Source organism: Rosa chinensis, chromosome 2 (assembly GCF_002994745.2).
Source record: "Rosa chinensis cultivar Old Blush chromosome 2, RchiOBHm-V2, whole genome shotgun sequence".
Lineage (NCBI taxonomy): Eukaryota > Viridiplantae > Streptophyta > Magnoliopsida > Rosales > Rosaceae > Rosa > Rosa chinensis.
Window position 1 is genome coordinate 29,287,874 of NC_037089.1, and position 18,554 is coordinate 29,306,427.

General features: G+C 41.0%; 1 long non-coding RNA gene across 1 annotated transcript; it reads left to right on the forward strand.

Annotated features, from left to right (window-relative positions):
- The first annotated feature begins 7,842 nt into the window (after positions 1–7,842).
- LOC112189367 lies at positions 7,843–18,373 on the forward strand. The gene is made up of 4 exons (XR_002931857.2): positions 7,843–8,454; positions 16,388–16,449; positions 16,684–16,764; positions 18,028–18,373. It is a non-coding gene; the product is annotated as an uncharacterized LOC112189367 (long non-coding RNA).
- The last annotated feature ends 181 nt before the right edge of the window (positions 18,374–18,554 follow it).

Consider the following 18,554-nt stretch of genomic DNA (forward strand, 5'->3'; position numbering starts at 1 on the left):
TCAAATATGGGAAAATGTCCGTTTACCTAAATTTGAGCTGCACTGATCTCATTTACCCAAACATCTTATAAGATTATTCACTTACCCAACAAATTACATATTTTTTACCCCAATATCCAATTAACTATTTGTTTAATGTTTTTTGTTTATTTTTGAGACAATTTGCCCCCCCCCCCCCCATTTATCACTTAAAAATAGAAGTCATCGGAGACTTCATCGGTCTCCAGACTCCGGCCACTGGTCACCGGACTCCGTTTATTGGTCGTTGGAAACCTTGCCGGAGATCCTCAAAAAAGTCGTCGAAGATCTCATAAGTCACTGGAGAATATTATTGCCCCCTAATAATAAATTTATTGCCTCCCAATAAAAAGTTTATTGCCCCCTAATAAGAAATTTATTGCCTCCCAATAAAAAGTTTATTGCCCCCAATAAAAAGTTTATTTCCCTCCAATAAAATGTTTATTGTCCCCCAATAAAAAGTTTATTACCTCCCAATAAAGAGTTTATTTCCCTCCAATAAAATGTTTATTGTCCCCCAATAAAAAGTTTATTACCCCCAAATAAAATGTTTATTGCCCCAGCAAAACAATTTTTCAGTAAACCCATTCGTAGAGTTAGTCATGAATTTATAAAATCCACAAAACAGATGTTATTCTAGTACATAACTAGAATTAAAACATCATTTTTACATACTTTTCGATACCACCACAGAAGAAGTAAAACGTTAGAGCTGAATTGTAGTCAGATGCCAACACATATACAACAATATATTAGTCGATCTGATGCCAACTCATTAAAAAGTTCATCAAAACAAACAATAACCTCTACTGAGTTGGCATCAGAGGCAGACCGACCTTGAAAACAGACTGACACCTCCATCAATTAAGTCTAGCCTTTATTGAGTCTATACCAGCAATTATTGCTGACACCTCCATCCCGGAAAACAGACCGGCCACGGCACCGGAGGCAGCTTTTTCATTGCCAATCCGATTGCGAATCAGGATTCCGAGTCCGAAGAAATTGGCCATTTTTCTGAAGACTTTGAAGTTGATCAGGATTCTGACTCCGATTTGCCAGTTTTCGGTGGGTTTGGCGTTTTCACTGCGAATAAAATGACGGTTAGATGTTGTGAAATTTTAATTAAAACTCGCAAACGCACGAATCGTCGTTAGTATAGTGTGCAAGTACGAGGTCGTTCCAACTGAGGATTGATAATCAATTTAAATCCTAACCTAATTAATCCAAACACAAAAACACATAAACAATCAAACTAAAGAAGATATGGTTTTGAGGTTTTCGACTAAACAAATAATGTGAAAATTAAAGAAAGAAAGAAAGAAACAAATAATGATAAAACCTAGGGTTTTAGAATCAACCACTAACAATCCTATTTATGTTTCGATGCAATTAACATATTCTTTTATTTCTTTTGATGACAATTCCCGTATCTAAGTCCAGGTACGGCACTTAGACCATAATTTTCCTTAAGTGTATGATTCTCTCCAGGTACGGCAGAGGTCGTATATCCTAACATGCAGTTTATCCAGGTACGGCATAAATTTAACACTTAGGACTCATTACGTACTAGAAAACAAGAGAATCATGCAAACCATTACTTCAGGTACGACAATAATGTAATTCACAACTCTTAATCACAAGAAGCTAATTTGAATTATATTGCAGGTACGCCTCAAATTCATCTTCTAATTACTAGATGCAAAGCCCTAAGGTGATCAATCAAAGAACTTAAACATAAAGCATTAATTCAAATAGTGACTAAGAATTCATCATAAAGAAACTATAAATCCATCAATATAATATCAAAGTACATAAACAATCATGATAGAGCATCATCTTAACCCTAGAAAAAGGTTTAGCAAAAGATAACTAAATAAAACATAGGAAAGACATAAAAAGAATGGAAGGGGAAAAGAAAGGGAAGATGGATGAGTCGTCTCCGCTCCTTAGGCATCTTCAATGTGCTCTGAGACTCCCCCCTCATGTAAATTCGTGCTCCCTTATATAGGAAAGATTTCTGCTCATCTTTGGCTTCATGTTTCCTTGTAAAACTTGGGTTTAGATTCCTTTCTTCATTTGGAATGGGAAAACCTTGAAATATCTCTTGTAGAAGTAGGAATAGGTTCATCATCTAATCCTCATCTGAATTAACTTCCTTGAAACATTAGGATTGATGATCTTGTGCCACAAAACTTGAGTTCTCCACGAATGGTTGTAAATTCCCGAGCAGATTTTCTGTCTGACCTATCTTCACTCAAATAATCATAAATTTCTCTTGAAATATCGAAATCGAGATCCGTAAAATTCTGCAGAAAGTAGACATCCGTAGCTTTCCATGCATATAAGGATCATTGTCTGATTCGATCTGGTACTTTCCCAGTAATTCGGCGAAGTTGGATGTTCTGCACAGACAGATTCTGGAACCTGGGCGTCTTTCAATCCTAGTTAGCTCATTTTAGCTTATTTTCTTCTCTTTATGAGACAAACCTACAAAAACACTATAACAACATAAATGACTAGAAATAAAGAGGACTAAACATAAATACTAAGATTAAGAGGCAAAGAAATATATGAAAATATGAGCGCATCAAATACCCCCACACTTAGACTTTGCTTGTCCTCGAGCAAAACAACAAAAAACTAACAACTCAAAGACACAAAACAAAACAAACAAAAACACACGGAAGCCTTTCAACGTTCTAAAAAAATCTCATACTTTCTTGGCATCAAGATTAGCACAACAACCAAGAATCAATCCAACATTTATTCAAGAGTCAACAAAAATATATAACTTAACATATAAACATGTAGGACATGGGGGCAACATTGGTGATATTAATCTCAGCATGCGTCAAACAAGTTATGACTCAAATCCTCACCGGTTAACCCTCTTTCTTCTCTCAGATTCACGGCTCATGCAAAAGCATATATTCACTCAAGTTATATGTGAGAGAGATAATATATAAGACAAACAAATAGCACGAAGAACTCCGTCAAAGAAATCCAACACACTCGAGCAACCAAATCTTGATGAATTCTGTCGAAGACCTGAGCAACCCAATGCATCTAGATTCCGTCGGAGAAGCCGAGCAAACCGAACCATTGGAATTGCACCGGAGAACTATCGCTGCTATCAACTGCCATCTGAGAAGAAGAAGAAGATCACGACCATTTGTTGCAACAAACTACACAACTACTGGAGAAACAAACCAGCCCGTCCGGCAGCACCGTAGCCACATTGACGAGGCCGGAAACCAACGCCAGCGTAGAGGTACCGCCATACAAGGAGAGAAACCAATTTGTTAACTGCCTGTTTCCTGTTTTTACAGAGCGAAAGAAAGCAGGGAGATGTCGTGAGAAACGAACTAATTTACTTGATGTATTAGCACATTAATAAATCGTAGACATACCCAATTTCTAAATCCTATTTTACGTTTCTTAAGTCCTATTCTACGTTTCTTAAAATAATAGAATTGAGTGCATATTGTAATGTAAGGGGTTGTTTGGGTCTGGTGGTCAGATAGGGCCGGCGACTCTTTACGATGGTGTAGTGCTGTTTCCTCAGGCTGGGATCCGGACTGAGGATCCGGGTCTGATTTGGATCAGGTCGACCTTGGGTTTGGGCCTGGATTAGGATCTGGCATATGGACTGGATCCTAGTCTGGGTGGCTACTTGGGCCTGGGCCATTTTGGAGCTTTTTTTGCTTTCATTTGGTTTTGTTTTTTGTTATTTAGGCAAGGTCAGTGACCGATGGTTACCCGCTACTCGACGCATTTCAGTGTGTGGAAGGATGGTGCACCATATCGTTGGTACTTTATTTGGCTTCTTCAACAGGGTTGGTGACGGAAGGTTACCCGCTACTCGTCGCATATCTTTGCGTGGAGGGATGGTGCACCATATCATCAGTACCTTTTTACATAGCCTGGGTTCTATCTAGTGCTAGCTTCCTCAAATGCTTAATTGCATCCCTTTGCGTTACTTTTCATACTATTTCTAGTATTTCTCAATTCGAGTAGCTTCTACAGCTATTGATTGTTATTCTTTTTTAATAAAGACTTATCAGTTTGCTTCAAAAAAAAATTCACTCTCATTATTTATTTCTATTTCTTTGTTTCTCGATATATTATACGAACCAAAGAGACAAAAATTCACTCTCATTATTTATTTCTATTTCTTTGTTTCTCGATATATTATATGAACCAAAGAGACAAAAAATTGAGCTACAAATCAAACAAAAATAGAAAACCAATTAAAAAAATGAACCAAAGTTCAAAAAAATAGAATTGAATATAATGAGGTTAATTGAATTGGTTTCCAATTCTATAGTCCAAAATTGAATTGAAACAAACTTAACCAAAGCTCTGCATTAGGAGTGATATCGACAATTCTGATTGTAGGTATATAAAGGAAGGAACCTACAATTTTGGGAAGGGGGAAACCCTTTGTTTCTTGGGTTGTATGGTGATAGACTCAACTTAGGGAAACAAGGGAAATTAACAAAGAAAACTCAAAGAAACTAATACTTCACTAGCTTTAAAAGAGGATAGCAATACAAAATATATAGGAGGATTACAAGATCAGCTCATGATCTGGATGGCTACTGCCAGCTGTCATGAACAGTTGCTGGATCTTGTAATGGGCTATTCCACTATTACAAAATATTGGGCCAATACAGTAAGGATTAGAGATAAATTGGGAATGGAACCTATTAAGTCCCTCCCCCTTGAGAACAGGCTTGACCTCAGGCACTGAAGTCTGGGAAGCACTGTTTGATGGTGTGAGCGTCCTCCCATGTGGCGTCCTCAGTCGGTAGACCAATCCATTTGATCAACCATTGGGTGACACATTTCTTTTCTTCTTGCGCACGGAAACCATATCAAGGACTGATTCAGGACACTATAGTAACTCACCATGTTCATCAAAGTCAGGGAAAGAAGTTGTGAGGGGGGTACCTTCACATAGGCGTTGCTTCAGGATGGACACATGAAAAATAGGATGGATGCGGCATTGAGGAGGTAATTCGAGTTTATAAGCCACTTCGCCAATGCGAGTCTTGATAAAAAAAAGGTCCATAGTAGCAAGGGGATAGCTTGTGGGAAGGCCGTTTCACCAAGGACTGCCGCCGATATGGGTGTAACTTCAAAAACACCCAATCACCCACCTTGAATTCCCGTTCAGTGCGGTGAATATCAGTAGCTTGTTTCATCCTATTTTGGGCTGCCAACATGTTGGTTTTTAGCATTTGACGGAGAATGTCTCGGTCTTGTAGAGCTCTATCCACTGCTTGTACCGAAGTGGACCCTGGAGTATACATTGCCACATATGGGGGAGGAGTATCGTCAACAACCTGGAATGGAGTCATTCGAATGGTGGAATGATAGGTGGAATTGTACTACCATTCTGCCCAATGGAGCAAACCAAACCAAGAAGATGATTTGTCTTGCACAAAACACCTCAAGTAGTGTTTAAGGAATCGATTGACAACCTCAGTCTGGCCATCTGTTTGGGGATGGTAGGCTGAGCTGCGGCACAGCTTTGAGCCTTGTGACTTGAAGAAAGCAGCCTAAAAATGGCTGATGAACACCGGATCTTGATCACTAACAATAGACTTGGGCATACCATGAAGGCGAAATATTTCCTTCATGAAGATTTCAGCAATCTGAGTAGCAGAGTATGAGTGGGAGATGGCAGTGAAATGTCCATATTTGGAGAGTCGATCGACAACAATAAATATTGTATTATTTCCATCCGAGGGGGGCAAACCATCAATGAAATCCATCGAGATGTCGAACTAGATGTGTTCGGGTATAGGGAGAGGTTGCAGGAGGCCAGGGGGCCTGATGGTCTCATATGATTGCCTCTGGCATTGATCACACTCAGTGATAAAGGCTTTTATATCTTTATGCATTCCCGGTCAAGAGAAATTGTTTAAATACTCATATATGTGTGCAGGTATCCTGAGTGCCCAGCTTGCAGTGAAGAATGAAATTCATAAAGAAGCCTAGTGTGCCAATTTGAAGAAGAGGGCACAAAGATCTGACCTTTGTAAAGTAATCTGTTGTTGACCCAAGTGAAACCTTTCTTGGCCACAAGATCCTTCTGCAATTGAGAGATAATGACTTGAGCTTCCTAATCTCTAAGACAAGCTTGGTCAATTTGAGTTAGGAAGTCGAACACTGGTGTAGAGATAGTCGAAATTGGGCATAGTTCATGCTGCCTGGATAGCAAGTCTGGTATTGTGTTGGCATTCCCAGGTCGGTATTCAATGGAATAGTTGTAACCCATCAATTTGGCCAGCTATTTTTGTTGAGATGCGCTGGTCCAACAAATGCTTGAGGGTTTGGTGGTCATTGAATATCTTGAATGGATGACCGATCAAATATGCGTGCCACTTCTCAATTGCAAATAGGACAACAAGCATCTCTCTATCGTACACGGACAAAGTTTGATTGCGAAGGGATAGAGATTTGCTCAGGAACGCGATCGGGTGTCGTTGCTGAGATAACACCGTGCCGATGCCCATGCCACTTGCATCGGTCTCCACGACAAAAGGTTGGGTAAAGTCCGACAATACCAAGACTGACGCCGTCATGAGCGCATGCTTGAGGTCTTCAAAGGCCGATTCAGAAGCTAGAGACCACTTGAAGTTATCCTGTTTGAGAAGGTCTGTCAATGGCTTTGCGGTGATGCCGTAATGGTGGATGAAAAGGCGGTAGTACCATGTAAGGCCTAAGAAGCCGCGCAGAGCCTTGAAGGTTTTGGGCTTGGGCCATTCTCTGATTGCCCTAACCTTCTCTAGATCAACTGACACTCCTACCTAAATAATGGAATTTGGGCTAGGCGAATGGGCATTTAGAAAGCTTTGCTTGAAGCTGGTTAGCCCGCAGTAAAGTAAGCACATCTTGCAAATCCTTCACATGAGATTGTAAGTCCGGACTATAGACTAAAATATCATCGAAAAACACCAAGACACATTTGCAAAGTAGTGGTTTGAAAACATGGTTCATCAAAGCTTCGAATGTAGTGGGAGCATTAGTTAACCTAAAGGGCATTACCACAAATTCAAAGTGACCTTCGTGAGTGCGAAATGCCATTTTTGGAATGTCTTCCTCCTTCATGCGGATTTGATGGTATCCGGAATGTAGATCGAGCTTTGAGAAAATGGTGACACCATGTAATTCATTCAAAAGTGCGTCTGCCGCCGGAATAGGGAACCGGTCTTTAACCGTCACCGCATTTAGGGATCGATAATCTACACAAAACCTCCATGTACCCTCTTTTTTTTTTTTTCACTAGGAGAACAGGTGCAGAGAAATGGCTACAACTTGGCCTTATAATGCCTTATCTGAGCATGTTGGTTACTTGGGTTTCAAGTTCGGCTTTATGAGATTGAGGGTATCGATAGGCCGGACATTGACTGGGCTTGTGTTGGGTAGAAGATTAATCTAATGGTCAATGGGTCTCTTTGAGGGCAGGCCCATAGGTAAAGAAAATACATCTGAAAAGGAAGTAAGGAGAGTTTGGATTAAGGGGTGGGCTATTTCGGTGTGGGCTTGAGGGGGTATGGATGGGCTTTGGGCTAAGCGATCCCATTGATCCGACTGTAACAAAGCTAGTATCTCAACTGTGGAAGAGATAGATGGTCGCTGTGTAGAACATCATCACTTTCTCTTGAGAGTGCCAACCTATGAGGCCAAGGGAATTGCCATCAGTGTAGAACATCATCACTTTCTCTTGAAAGTGCCAACCTATGAGGCCAAGAGAATTGCCATCAGTGTAGAACATCATCACTTTCTCCCCCATTTTTTAAGTTCACCTTTTATTAAAATGGGTTAAACATGGAACATTACTACTTAGGACGATACGTCAAGATGTCTACTAGAAAGCTACATACCAGCTGCACGCACGAGAAATTACCGTTAGACCCCCACTCTTAAATTACATCAGCTCCCCAATCTGCATAAACAGCCAAAAGTGGAAGCCTTAAATTCTGAAGATACTGAAGATCACGAAGAATACTTAGCTTGTCTATTTCCCAAAGTGGAATTCTCTAAACTCTGAACAAGTAGTCATGAAACAATTTTCTGCCCTTTCAACTTCCCCTTTAATATACCAATGGGAGGATCACAAACATTAGTTTTTCTCTTCTAAACCAAATTCACAAGTGGTAGCCCTTCCATGAGCAATAATCTATGGTTATATAACATGAGATCATGACTTATATAACAAAAAGTGTGCATGTCAATGAGACAACATGCCTCCTCTTGAATGCTTCTTTAACATATGAATACATGGTCTGTATATATACATATTTGTGTATTGTATATTCATTTTCTTTGTCTTGATATCTATAATTAGCTTTCTGATCTTCTCTTTTTATCAGGCAAAGAGAGAGCTCAACGATCCTGAGAATGCTATAATTGGAGCTTTTGCAGGTAGTTAGCTGTCTACTCTCCCGTTTCATAGGACATCAGCAATCATATTATTTTATTTTAAGTCTTGTCTGTTGAAGGAATATCGATTTAGTGTGCCTTATCAAACTAGGAGTAGCAATAGGAGAGAAGGTTCTAGATTTCCCAATCCTACACGGATTGGTATTCCTTGTAACATTAGAACTAGCACTTTGTAATCCCTATATATAGGGCTCCTATTCTCAATAATAAGAACACATCTCTCTCAAATACATTATACTTAAACACGTTATCAGCACGACTCTAAGCCGAAAAGCAAAAAAAAAAAAAAAAACCAAAAACTGCCGCAACACCTAGCCACTTGCTAGCCCGCCTGCCCCGCGCGCGCCCCTGCGCCTGCTGCTGCCCCGCGCACGCCCCTGCGCCCGCTGCTGCCCCGCTCGCTCCCCTGCGCCAGCTGCTACCCCGCGCGCGCCCGTGCGCCTACTGCTGCCCCGCGCACACCTGCGCACCCTGCTTCCCTGCGCACGCTGCTGCCCCGCCTACGCACCCGTGCACCTGCAGCCCTACACCACTGCTGCTGCTCCTGCAGTTTGCCTCCGCTGCTCCTGCACCACTACTACCACCGCAGCCCCTGCTGCCCCGCATTCGCTGCACGCCTCTACTAGGATTGCTTCACTCCATCACGCCTGCATCGACACGCGCGTGATCCAAATACAAGTAAGTATTCAAAAGAGTAAGTTTTGAAGTTCCTATAATTCGGAATTTATATTTCTTCTTCTTTTCTCGGGGACTTGAAAACCTCCCTTCTTCTACATCCCACCCTTCTTATAACGTGGGTTCGATCATTGAAAAGCGGAATCGTGGGGATTCACGCAATAACGAACTAAGAGCGTTCGTAAGACTTCGGACTAAGAGCGTCCGCAAGCATCGATTTATGACCTTATAAACATCATTGTTTCGGTCTAATCCAATTTTCTTGGAAATCGATTTCTTGGTAGCATAGCTCGGAAATCTTAATATTTAGTTGTCGTGGAAGTTTTAACTCCGAAACTAATATATTTCTTCTTCTTACTTCAGGATGTCGAAACTTGACTTTCCTGCACTTACCTCAACTGGCTCGGAATATCATAGTTGGGCCACGGATGTTGAGCACCATCTCACTTCAAAAGGGATCCTACCCTTAATTCAAGCTCCTAATCCTACTCTCATATTTGAGCGTACGGCTACGAATAATGCCACCGCCCTCATCTTGATGAGGCGCCACATGGATAAATCACTCCGATTGGAGTACATGGCAATCAAGGATGCTAGAGAATTATGGGTTGCGCTAGAAGAGCGATTTGGTAATATCAAGGATACCCTCCTCCCTGACTTGAAAGTTCAATGGGGCAATCTACGATTCGCCGACTTCAAGTCTGTAGCTGAATATAATTCAGAAGTTCTACGCCTCAAAACCATGTTGGGGTTCTGTGGACAACCCGTCACAGAGCAAGAACTAATTGAGAAAACTCTCTCCACCTTCCCCGTCTCAGCAATTTTGCTCTCAAAGCAATATCGAACGGAATTTGATACTAGACGGATCACGAGATTTCATCAGCTCATTACTGTGATGTCTGTAGCTGAAAAACATGATAATATCCTCGTGAGAAATTATAATTCAAGGCCTATCGGAACGAAGAGCGTTCAGGAGGCGAATTATAATCATGCACCCAAAGGAGGGCGCAAGGAGCGGAACCCTAACAATAAGGGACATAACGGACGTTTTTGACCATATAACCGCCCTACAAAGGAAGGAAACCGCCATAATGGAGCGGGAACACGTGGCAACAAAAGCCAACGTGGGAGAGGGGGACACAAGGCCTCCGGCCATAGGGGTGGCGCCAATGTCCAACACGGACGCCAATCTCGTCTTCATGCACAAGATGCATCTCAATTCAAGGGAGGAAATCGTAATGATGCATGCCATAGATGTGGATCTATTGAACATTGGTTCAAGCAATGCAATGCAAGCAAACAATTGGCTGCACATTACAAGGCATATAGAGAATTTCGAGAACATGAGACCTATCTTGCCGAAGATGTAGAAGAAGAAGGTGATGATGCACACGCCAATCTCACCATAGAGGACTTCAAATCTGACAAAGAATTGCACAAGGATGCTGCAGATTTTGATTAGTATAGTCCTTTACTTTTCCAAGAATCATGTAATGGCAATTATGCCTTAAATCAATAAAATGACTTATTGTATTAACTTTTTCCCTCTAGGCGTACTCAAGAGTACTTGTGATGTCTAGGCAAGGTTTGATCTGAGAGAACGGTTTTAAAAGTGAGCAACGCTCCACCAAAATCTCGCCTTACCTTACCTGGTCACAACCAAATTGAAATTACCGAACGGATTAAGTGACTACGATTTGTCTACTATTTGATTTTATATTGGATTAGATTTTAGTCAAGAAACTTTGATGTAATCATTGGCTATCATTAATAAAGTGTCGACTTATTTTATCCAAATGTCTTGGACATAATATTCTAAATTCGAACTTTATTTTTTCAGTATGTTTCCCGGAGAGCTCGAATGCCTCGTGGACAGTGCCACTACACATACCATCCTTCGAAATAGACAGCTATTCCTATGGATGGCGCCTACTTGATCTTCTGTGACTACGATGGCTGGACCATCTCAATTGATTCATGGTCGAGGACCAGCTCAATTTATGTTGCCTAATGGCACTACTTTGAATGTCACCGAAGCTCTTTATGCTCCTAGGGCAGGAAGAACCCTATTGAGCTTCAAAGATATAAGAGCCAATGGTTTTCATGTGGAAACACATTGTGAGAATGGACAAGAGTTCCTTTGCATCACCTCTAATGACTACGGACATAAACGAGTATTAGAGAAACTTATGTGTCGCTCTAGTGGGTTGTATGCAACCACTATTCGAGTCATTGAATCCAACCATGTCATGAGAGATGATTTATGGGATTCCGACACGTATAGGCTTTGGCACGACCGTTTGGGACACCCAGGTCGTGACATGATGATCCGTATATTAAAGACTTCACACGGACATCCCTTTTTCAGAACGAAAGGAAGTAAAACTCGAATTTTGGATCAAGGAGGAGCACCTGCACCTCACGGCGCCTTTCCCCCTCAAGTCCGGCCATCCCCGGTCGGCGCCGCCATCCCCCTGTGGCCCAAGGGTGGCCTTGACGCCACCCCTGCTCCCTTGACTCCCATTTTTACTTCTCAGGTCCATTGTGACTTCATGGCTCAACCAAAATCCTCATTGGTTGTTTCCAAAGCCCATCATTCGTTCTGCAAAGCCTGCTCTTTAGCAAAGTTAGGATCGAGACCATCCTATGCAAAGGACACCAAAGAAAATATACCATTCTTACAAAGAATCCAAGGTGATATTTGTGGACCTATTCAACCACCATGCGGACCATTTAGATATTTTATGGTGTTGGTTGATGCATCGACACGCTGGTCACATGTCATGCTATTGTCCACCAGGAACGCTGCATTTGCTAAACTCCTAGCACAAATAATTAAGTTACGGGCTCACCACCCTGATCATCCCATTAAGTCTATAAGATTAGACAATGCTGGGGAGTTTACATCAAAGACTTTTGATGATTATTGCATGTCCATTGGGATTGATGTTGAACATCCTGTTCCTCATGTTCATACCCAAAATGGTCTCGCAGAAGCCACCATTAAACGACTACAAATGGTTGCTCGAGCATTGGTGATGCGCACCAATCTCCCTATTTCTGCTTGGGGCTATGCAATATATGCAATATTGCATGCAGCTGTGCTTATTCGTCTGAGGCCCACTGCCACTCAACCCTTCTCTGCGTCCCAGATGGTTACTGGGTATGAGCCTGATGTCTCACACTTACGCATATTTGGGTGTGCAGTCTATGTGCCTATTGCGCCGCCACAGCGCACCAAAATGGGTCCTCAAAGACGATTAGGCCTTTATGTTGGATATGATTCTCCAACAATTATCCGCTACATAGAACCCTTGACAGGCGATCTCTTTACCGCTAGATTTGCGGATTGTCACTTCGATGAGACAGTCTTCCCGTCGTTAGGGGGAGATAGGAACATAAATGTTCAACAGGAACGACAGGAATTGTCGTGGTCTGTCCCCACTATGTCTCATCTTGATCCCCGAACCGCACAGTCAGAAATTGAAGTGCGGAGAATTCTCGATCTTCAGAACGTAGCAGATTCGATGCCTGATGCGTTTTCTGATATCGCTAAAGTGACAAGATCACACATACCTGCTGCAAACGTGCCTGCAAGGATTGATGTCCCTAAAAGTAGAGGATATGACGCCAACTCAAGAATGCATGAGCATGGCGCCAACGTCCCATCTCTCAATGATGGTGACGTTATGGCTAGGCCCACGGCTCCCGCCAAGAAACGCGGGAGGCCCATAGGTTCGATGGATTCTCGCCCAAGAAAGAAAGCGAGTTCGGCACAAAATAATCCATTAATCATCGATGTAAATAATCCATCTCATGAGAATATTCCGGATTATGGTTATGTCCAAGAGACATCATTGGGGGACGCTCCAATGTCAGAACCAACTCCAGAGAATAGAGAGATCTCCATAAATTACACTAGTGTACATGAGATGATGGATAGAAACTCTATGGCGATTGATGATGCATTTGCATATCATATTGCAAAAGGAATTATAGAATATGATGATATCGAACCTCGGTCTGTTGAAGAATGTCAACGAAGAGCGGATTGGCCTAAATGGAAAGATGTGATCCAGGTTGAATTGGATTCACTAACAAAGAGACAGGTATTTGGGCCTGTAACGCAGACACCCCCAAATGTAAAACCTGTTGGCCATAAATGGGTCTTTGTTAGAAAGCGTAATGAGAAAAATGAGGTTGTTAGATACAAAGCCCGCCTTGTGGGGCAAGGTTTCTCACAACGCCCTGGAATTGACTACGAGGAGACATATTCTCCCGTAATGGACGTTATAACGTTCCGCTACCTTGTCAGTTTGGTAGTTTCCGAAAAACTTGACATGCAGCTTATGGATGTGGTTACAGCATATCTCTATGGGGATCTAGATTCAGAGATATATATGAAGGTTCCAGATGGACTTCAATTACCCAAATCAAGTGGCTCTAAACCACGGAGCGCGTTTTCAATAAGATTAAAACGCTCACTATATGGATTAAAACAATCCGGACGGATGTGGTATAACCGTCTAAGTGACTACTTGATTGGGAAGGGATATATTAACAATGAAATATGCCCATGCGTGTTCATTAAAAGAACAAGTTCCGGATTTGCAATCGTAGCAGTTTATGTCGATGACATGAACCTAATTGGAACTCTAGATGAGTTGAAGGAAACTGCTAAATACTTGAAATCCGAATTTGAGATGAAAGATCTTGGGAAAACACGGTTTTGTCTCAGTTTAGAACTCGAGCACCATAGTGATGGAATCTTGATCCATCAGTCTGCATATACTCAGAAAATCCTAAGGCGCTTTAATGAAGATAAAGCAAAGCCTACGAGTACTCCCATGATCGGCCGTAGTCTTGAGCCCGGAAAAGATCCGTTTCGTCCAAGGGATGAGGACGAAGAACCATTAGAGGCCGAGGTGCCCTATTTGAGTGCAATAGGCGCATTATTGTACTTAGCTCAATGCACAAGACCGGATATCTCATTCGCAGTGAACTTGTTAGCTCGACATAGCTCTGCGCCAACACGCCGCCATTGGATTGGTATAAAGACAATCTTTCGATACCTAAGAGGTACGATTGATATGGGCCTATTCTATCCCTACAGAGAGAAAAGGAATGACGGAAAATTGGGATTGGACCCCAAAAGGCAAAACACCCCCGTCCATGGAATGGCCGCCGGCCATGTTGCCGCCGCCGGCGCCGCCACCGCTCATGGTGGCCGGCGTTCTCCTATCTCCCTCCATCAAAACGACAATGATGTCTTGATGGGTTTTGCTGATGCAGGGTACCTCTCTGACCCTCACAAAGGTCGCTCCCAAACTGGTTATGTCTTTACCATGGGAAGCACTGCGATATCTTGGAAGTCTACAAAACAGACTCTTGTTGCTACTTCCTCAAATCATGCAGAGATTATTGCTCTACATGAAGCTGTACGTGAATGTGTATGGCTAAGGTCTGTAATTCGACACATTCAAGGAAGTTGTGGTTTGAAGTCTACCACAAATGAACCTACATGCATTTATGAGGATAATGCAGCTTGTATTGAACAAATGAAGTTAGGTTTCATCAAGGGCGACAACACCAAGCATATATCGCCTAAGTTCTTTTATAATCAGCAACAACAATCACTTCTAAAGATTGAACTGAATCAAATCCGATCAGAGGATAATGTAGCGGACTTATTCACTAAGTCGTTACCTAAATCCACCTTCGAGAAACATGTGAAGAGCATCGGATTGAGAAAGTTATCCGAACTCCCACGATTATAGCAATCAGGGGGAGATATCGACATCAGGGGGAGTTATGATGTTTACATGTTCGATCTCGAAGAGTGAAGGACGTGTTGTGCTCTTTTTGTCCTTCGACCAGGGTTATTTTTATCCCACAGGGTTTTTGTTACCTGGCAAGGTTTTTAACGAGGCAACGGATGAAGCGTCACCACCAAGTTTGAAGCGGCACAAGGGGGAGTGTTGAAGGAATATCGATTTAGTGTGCCTTATCAAACTAGGAGTAGCAATAGGAGAGAAGGTTCTAGATTTCCCAATCCTACACGGATTGGTATTCCTTGTAACATTAGAACTAGCACTTTGTAATCCCTATATATAGGGCTCCTATTCTCAATAATAAGAACACATCTCTCTCATCAATCTCTCTCAAATACATTATACTTAAACATTGTCAACTCTATCTTTTTTGGGAATGGTTGTGGGATCTTCTTTAACATGCATAATGCTAATCCAGTGCGTGCCTTTGGTTTCTCTCTGTCTGATTGCAACTCTTAAGGAGTGTGAACTTTGGCTTTTCACACTAGTCCATAGCTTATTACCTACAAATGGGGAACACATTAATGTTTCCAAACAATATCAGGATATTATGCTATATCTATTAAGTATCATTCATGCAAGCCTACCAAGTATGCTGCGCACTATGATTCAGTCAGTAAAATATTTCTACATCAGATACTGATGTTAATAATAGCTGGTATTATCCTTAGCAAATGAGAAACTCAGAGTCCACAACTTCACATATATGGAGATCTTCATGGCACATCGATGTAATACCCAAAAGGCCATGTCACGAATGGAGTTTCTTGTAATAGCTTATAGACATAGACCGACTTAATACAACTTTCGACCTGGAACTCACCCAAAATTCAGAGTCCCATATAGACAAAATTAGGGTGCTAAGGTCTCCCTTTTTGAAATTCTTCTGTCCTCATTGGGGCCTGACAACTCAAGTCTGCTGTGAGTACTCAGCCAACATGAGGTGGGATGATTACTAGTATTTGTCACAACATGAGATATTCTAAAATGAGTTTTTACTTATTCAGCTCCTCATATTGACTTGTGTACCTCCAGAATAACTTGGCAGTTGTACAGTATTCTGTGTACGATCAAATAATTCCTACATAAATTGTAATATAGTACCAAAGTGGTATCATACTATCTCTGTGCACTTAATGTTGGCAACATAGGATAATCAGATAACAATAGTGTGTTGTCTTTCTTATGTATTGTGAGAAAAATATGATAAGTTCTGGTGAAAAAATACTTTATGTTCTTGGTTCTGAGTTTCAATTGGCTTAGTTTGGTTGGGACGAGTTCCTGTTTGTCTGATTGTCTTCATAGAAGAGGACTGTTCATTGTCTTTTACTACAGATAGAGTTAACTTAATCATCCATCTGTTTGACGTAAAGCAATTATCTGATACATTTAATATCAAACTCTTCTAGGTGCATTAACTGGAGCTATAACCACTCCCCTTGATGTGATTAAAACTAGACTAATTGTACAGGTAAGGCCATCTGCTATTCTGCATGATATTTGTCTCCCGTTGATGTTACTTCCAAATAATATGTGCGCCCTCGTGGTAAAGCCTGAAATTTATTGCAACGGTCCCATATATTTGTCTATCATATATATGAGGGGCTGTAAAATTAAGGCCAAATCAAAATTGATAACTAACTACACTGTGCGTCCAATGGTTTGCTCTCATTTTTTTTTTTTTTTTTTTTATCTTTCTCAAAAGGGATCTGCCAACCAGTACAAAGGAATTGTTGACTGTGTTCAGACTATTGTGAGGGAAGAAGGACCTCCCGCCCTTTTGAAGGTATGCATTGAGCCTTTATATCCCTTGTCATATAAAAATATAAAATATGATTGCCATGTATCTTATTGCAGCCCTTGAAAAGTTAAACAATTATGCAAAATGTTGTGCTCTTAATGTTGAGTTTGTTTTTTCTTCAATTCTTGTAAGTTATGTTTCTTAGGGGAACTGAAATTGATTGTTTAGTCTTGTCCCTTGTTCATCAAGAATCTTGTAGTTGCTTTGACTGGACCTCACTAATATGCTGACTTGACTTACATTTGACTATAACGTCAATATGGTGACTGGGAAGTAAAATGTGTACTCAGATAACCCAGCTTCATGTAATGCATTGTTGGCAGAGAAATATAAGCTCTTTGTTGGCCGGAAAGAGGGGAACTGTATTGGGAAGATGTGATATGATAGCATCTGTGGGTAGTGTGGATGGAACGAATAAAAATATATCTTTGTGGAAACTAGGTGTGAGGAGGTGGGTTCATTTGGGATAGGGTTCTGAGATTGGGCTGTCAGAGATTAGAATGTTGTTTTCAGCCATTTATATTTGGGGAATGAAATTCACTCCTTATCAACAACTTCATATTTTTAAAATAACCCTCCGTTCTCTACCCTTTTCTCACATGCAGATGCATTAACCCATTCTCTCGAAACTAGTTGCCCAAAAACCTTTCGGACGGGCATTTTCTGTTTTATTGTAATGAATGTTTCATACCCAAAATTGTTTTGAAAACACCAGACTTGTATATTTCACTTTTATCTGTTGCTTTTGCTTTCCATTTTTTGTTTAAATCTCGTAGCATGAAGGCAGGCGTGAGATGGAGGTTTTATTGTGAACATAAAAAAAAATAAAAAATAATATATATATATATATATATATATATATATATATGCACACGAGGGAGAGAGAGAGAGAGAGAGAGAGAGAGTTGTACTGTGCTGGTAGAAAGTGGCCTCTTAGTTTCCTCCTTCCTGGGGCCATAAAGACTTGTCCTTAATTTCAATAAAAGAAAAGGTGAAACAAAAGAGACTAGTAGTCCCTTGGTTTGTATAGATATGCCTAGACTAACATTATCTACTTCCGGGGAAGTTCTCTATGTATGAAGTCATTATTAATCAGGAAGTTCTCTCATTTTTTACAACTTAATGAATTTATGGTCCCCTCAAGTCATTACAAATCAGGGTATGATGTGATTGTTGCTGGAGGCAATCTGTTGTTGCTGGAGGCAATCTGATTGATGCAAGTTTTGTTTACATATATGTTTACTTCAGGGTATTGGACCAAGAGTGCTGTGGATAGGGATTGGCAGTTCAATCTTTTTTGGTGTTCTCGAAAGAACAAAGCGCTTACTTGCTCAGAGACGACCAACAGTTGATGAAGACGCGAAGCAGGACTAACTTGTAGATAAACTAGGGGATCCTTTATGTTCTCCATTTTTTGGGTGTGAAATTTCCAGGGTGGTAGTTTGAAAATCTTGCCATCAGCTTTGAAAGGCTTTTATAATGTCTTTGTTTTTTTTTTTTTCCTTTTCTGTACAAAGAACCAAAGTTGTCATTATAGCTTGTACCAGGAAGTGAAAAATTTTATTACTAGTCGAACACATTTCCTTTTCCTTCATTGTTATATAAATTTCCTTTGCACTTTTTTTTTGGGAGAATTTCACAAATGGTCACTCAACTATGACTCATTCGACACTTTGGTCACTCAAGTTTCAAATATATCACTTTGGTCACTCAAGTATTACACTGTCATTCACAAAAGTCACTTTGTTGTGAGAAAAAATGTCCCTTAGGTGACT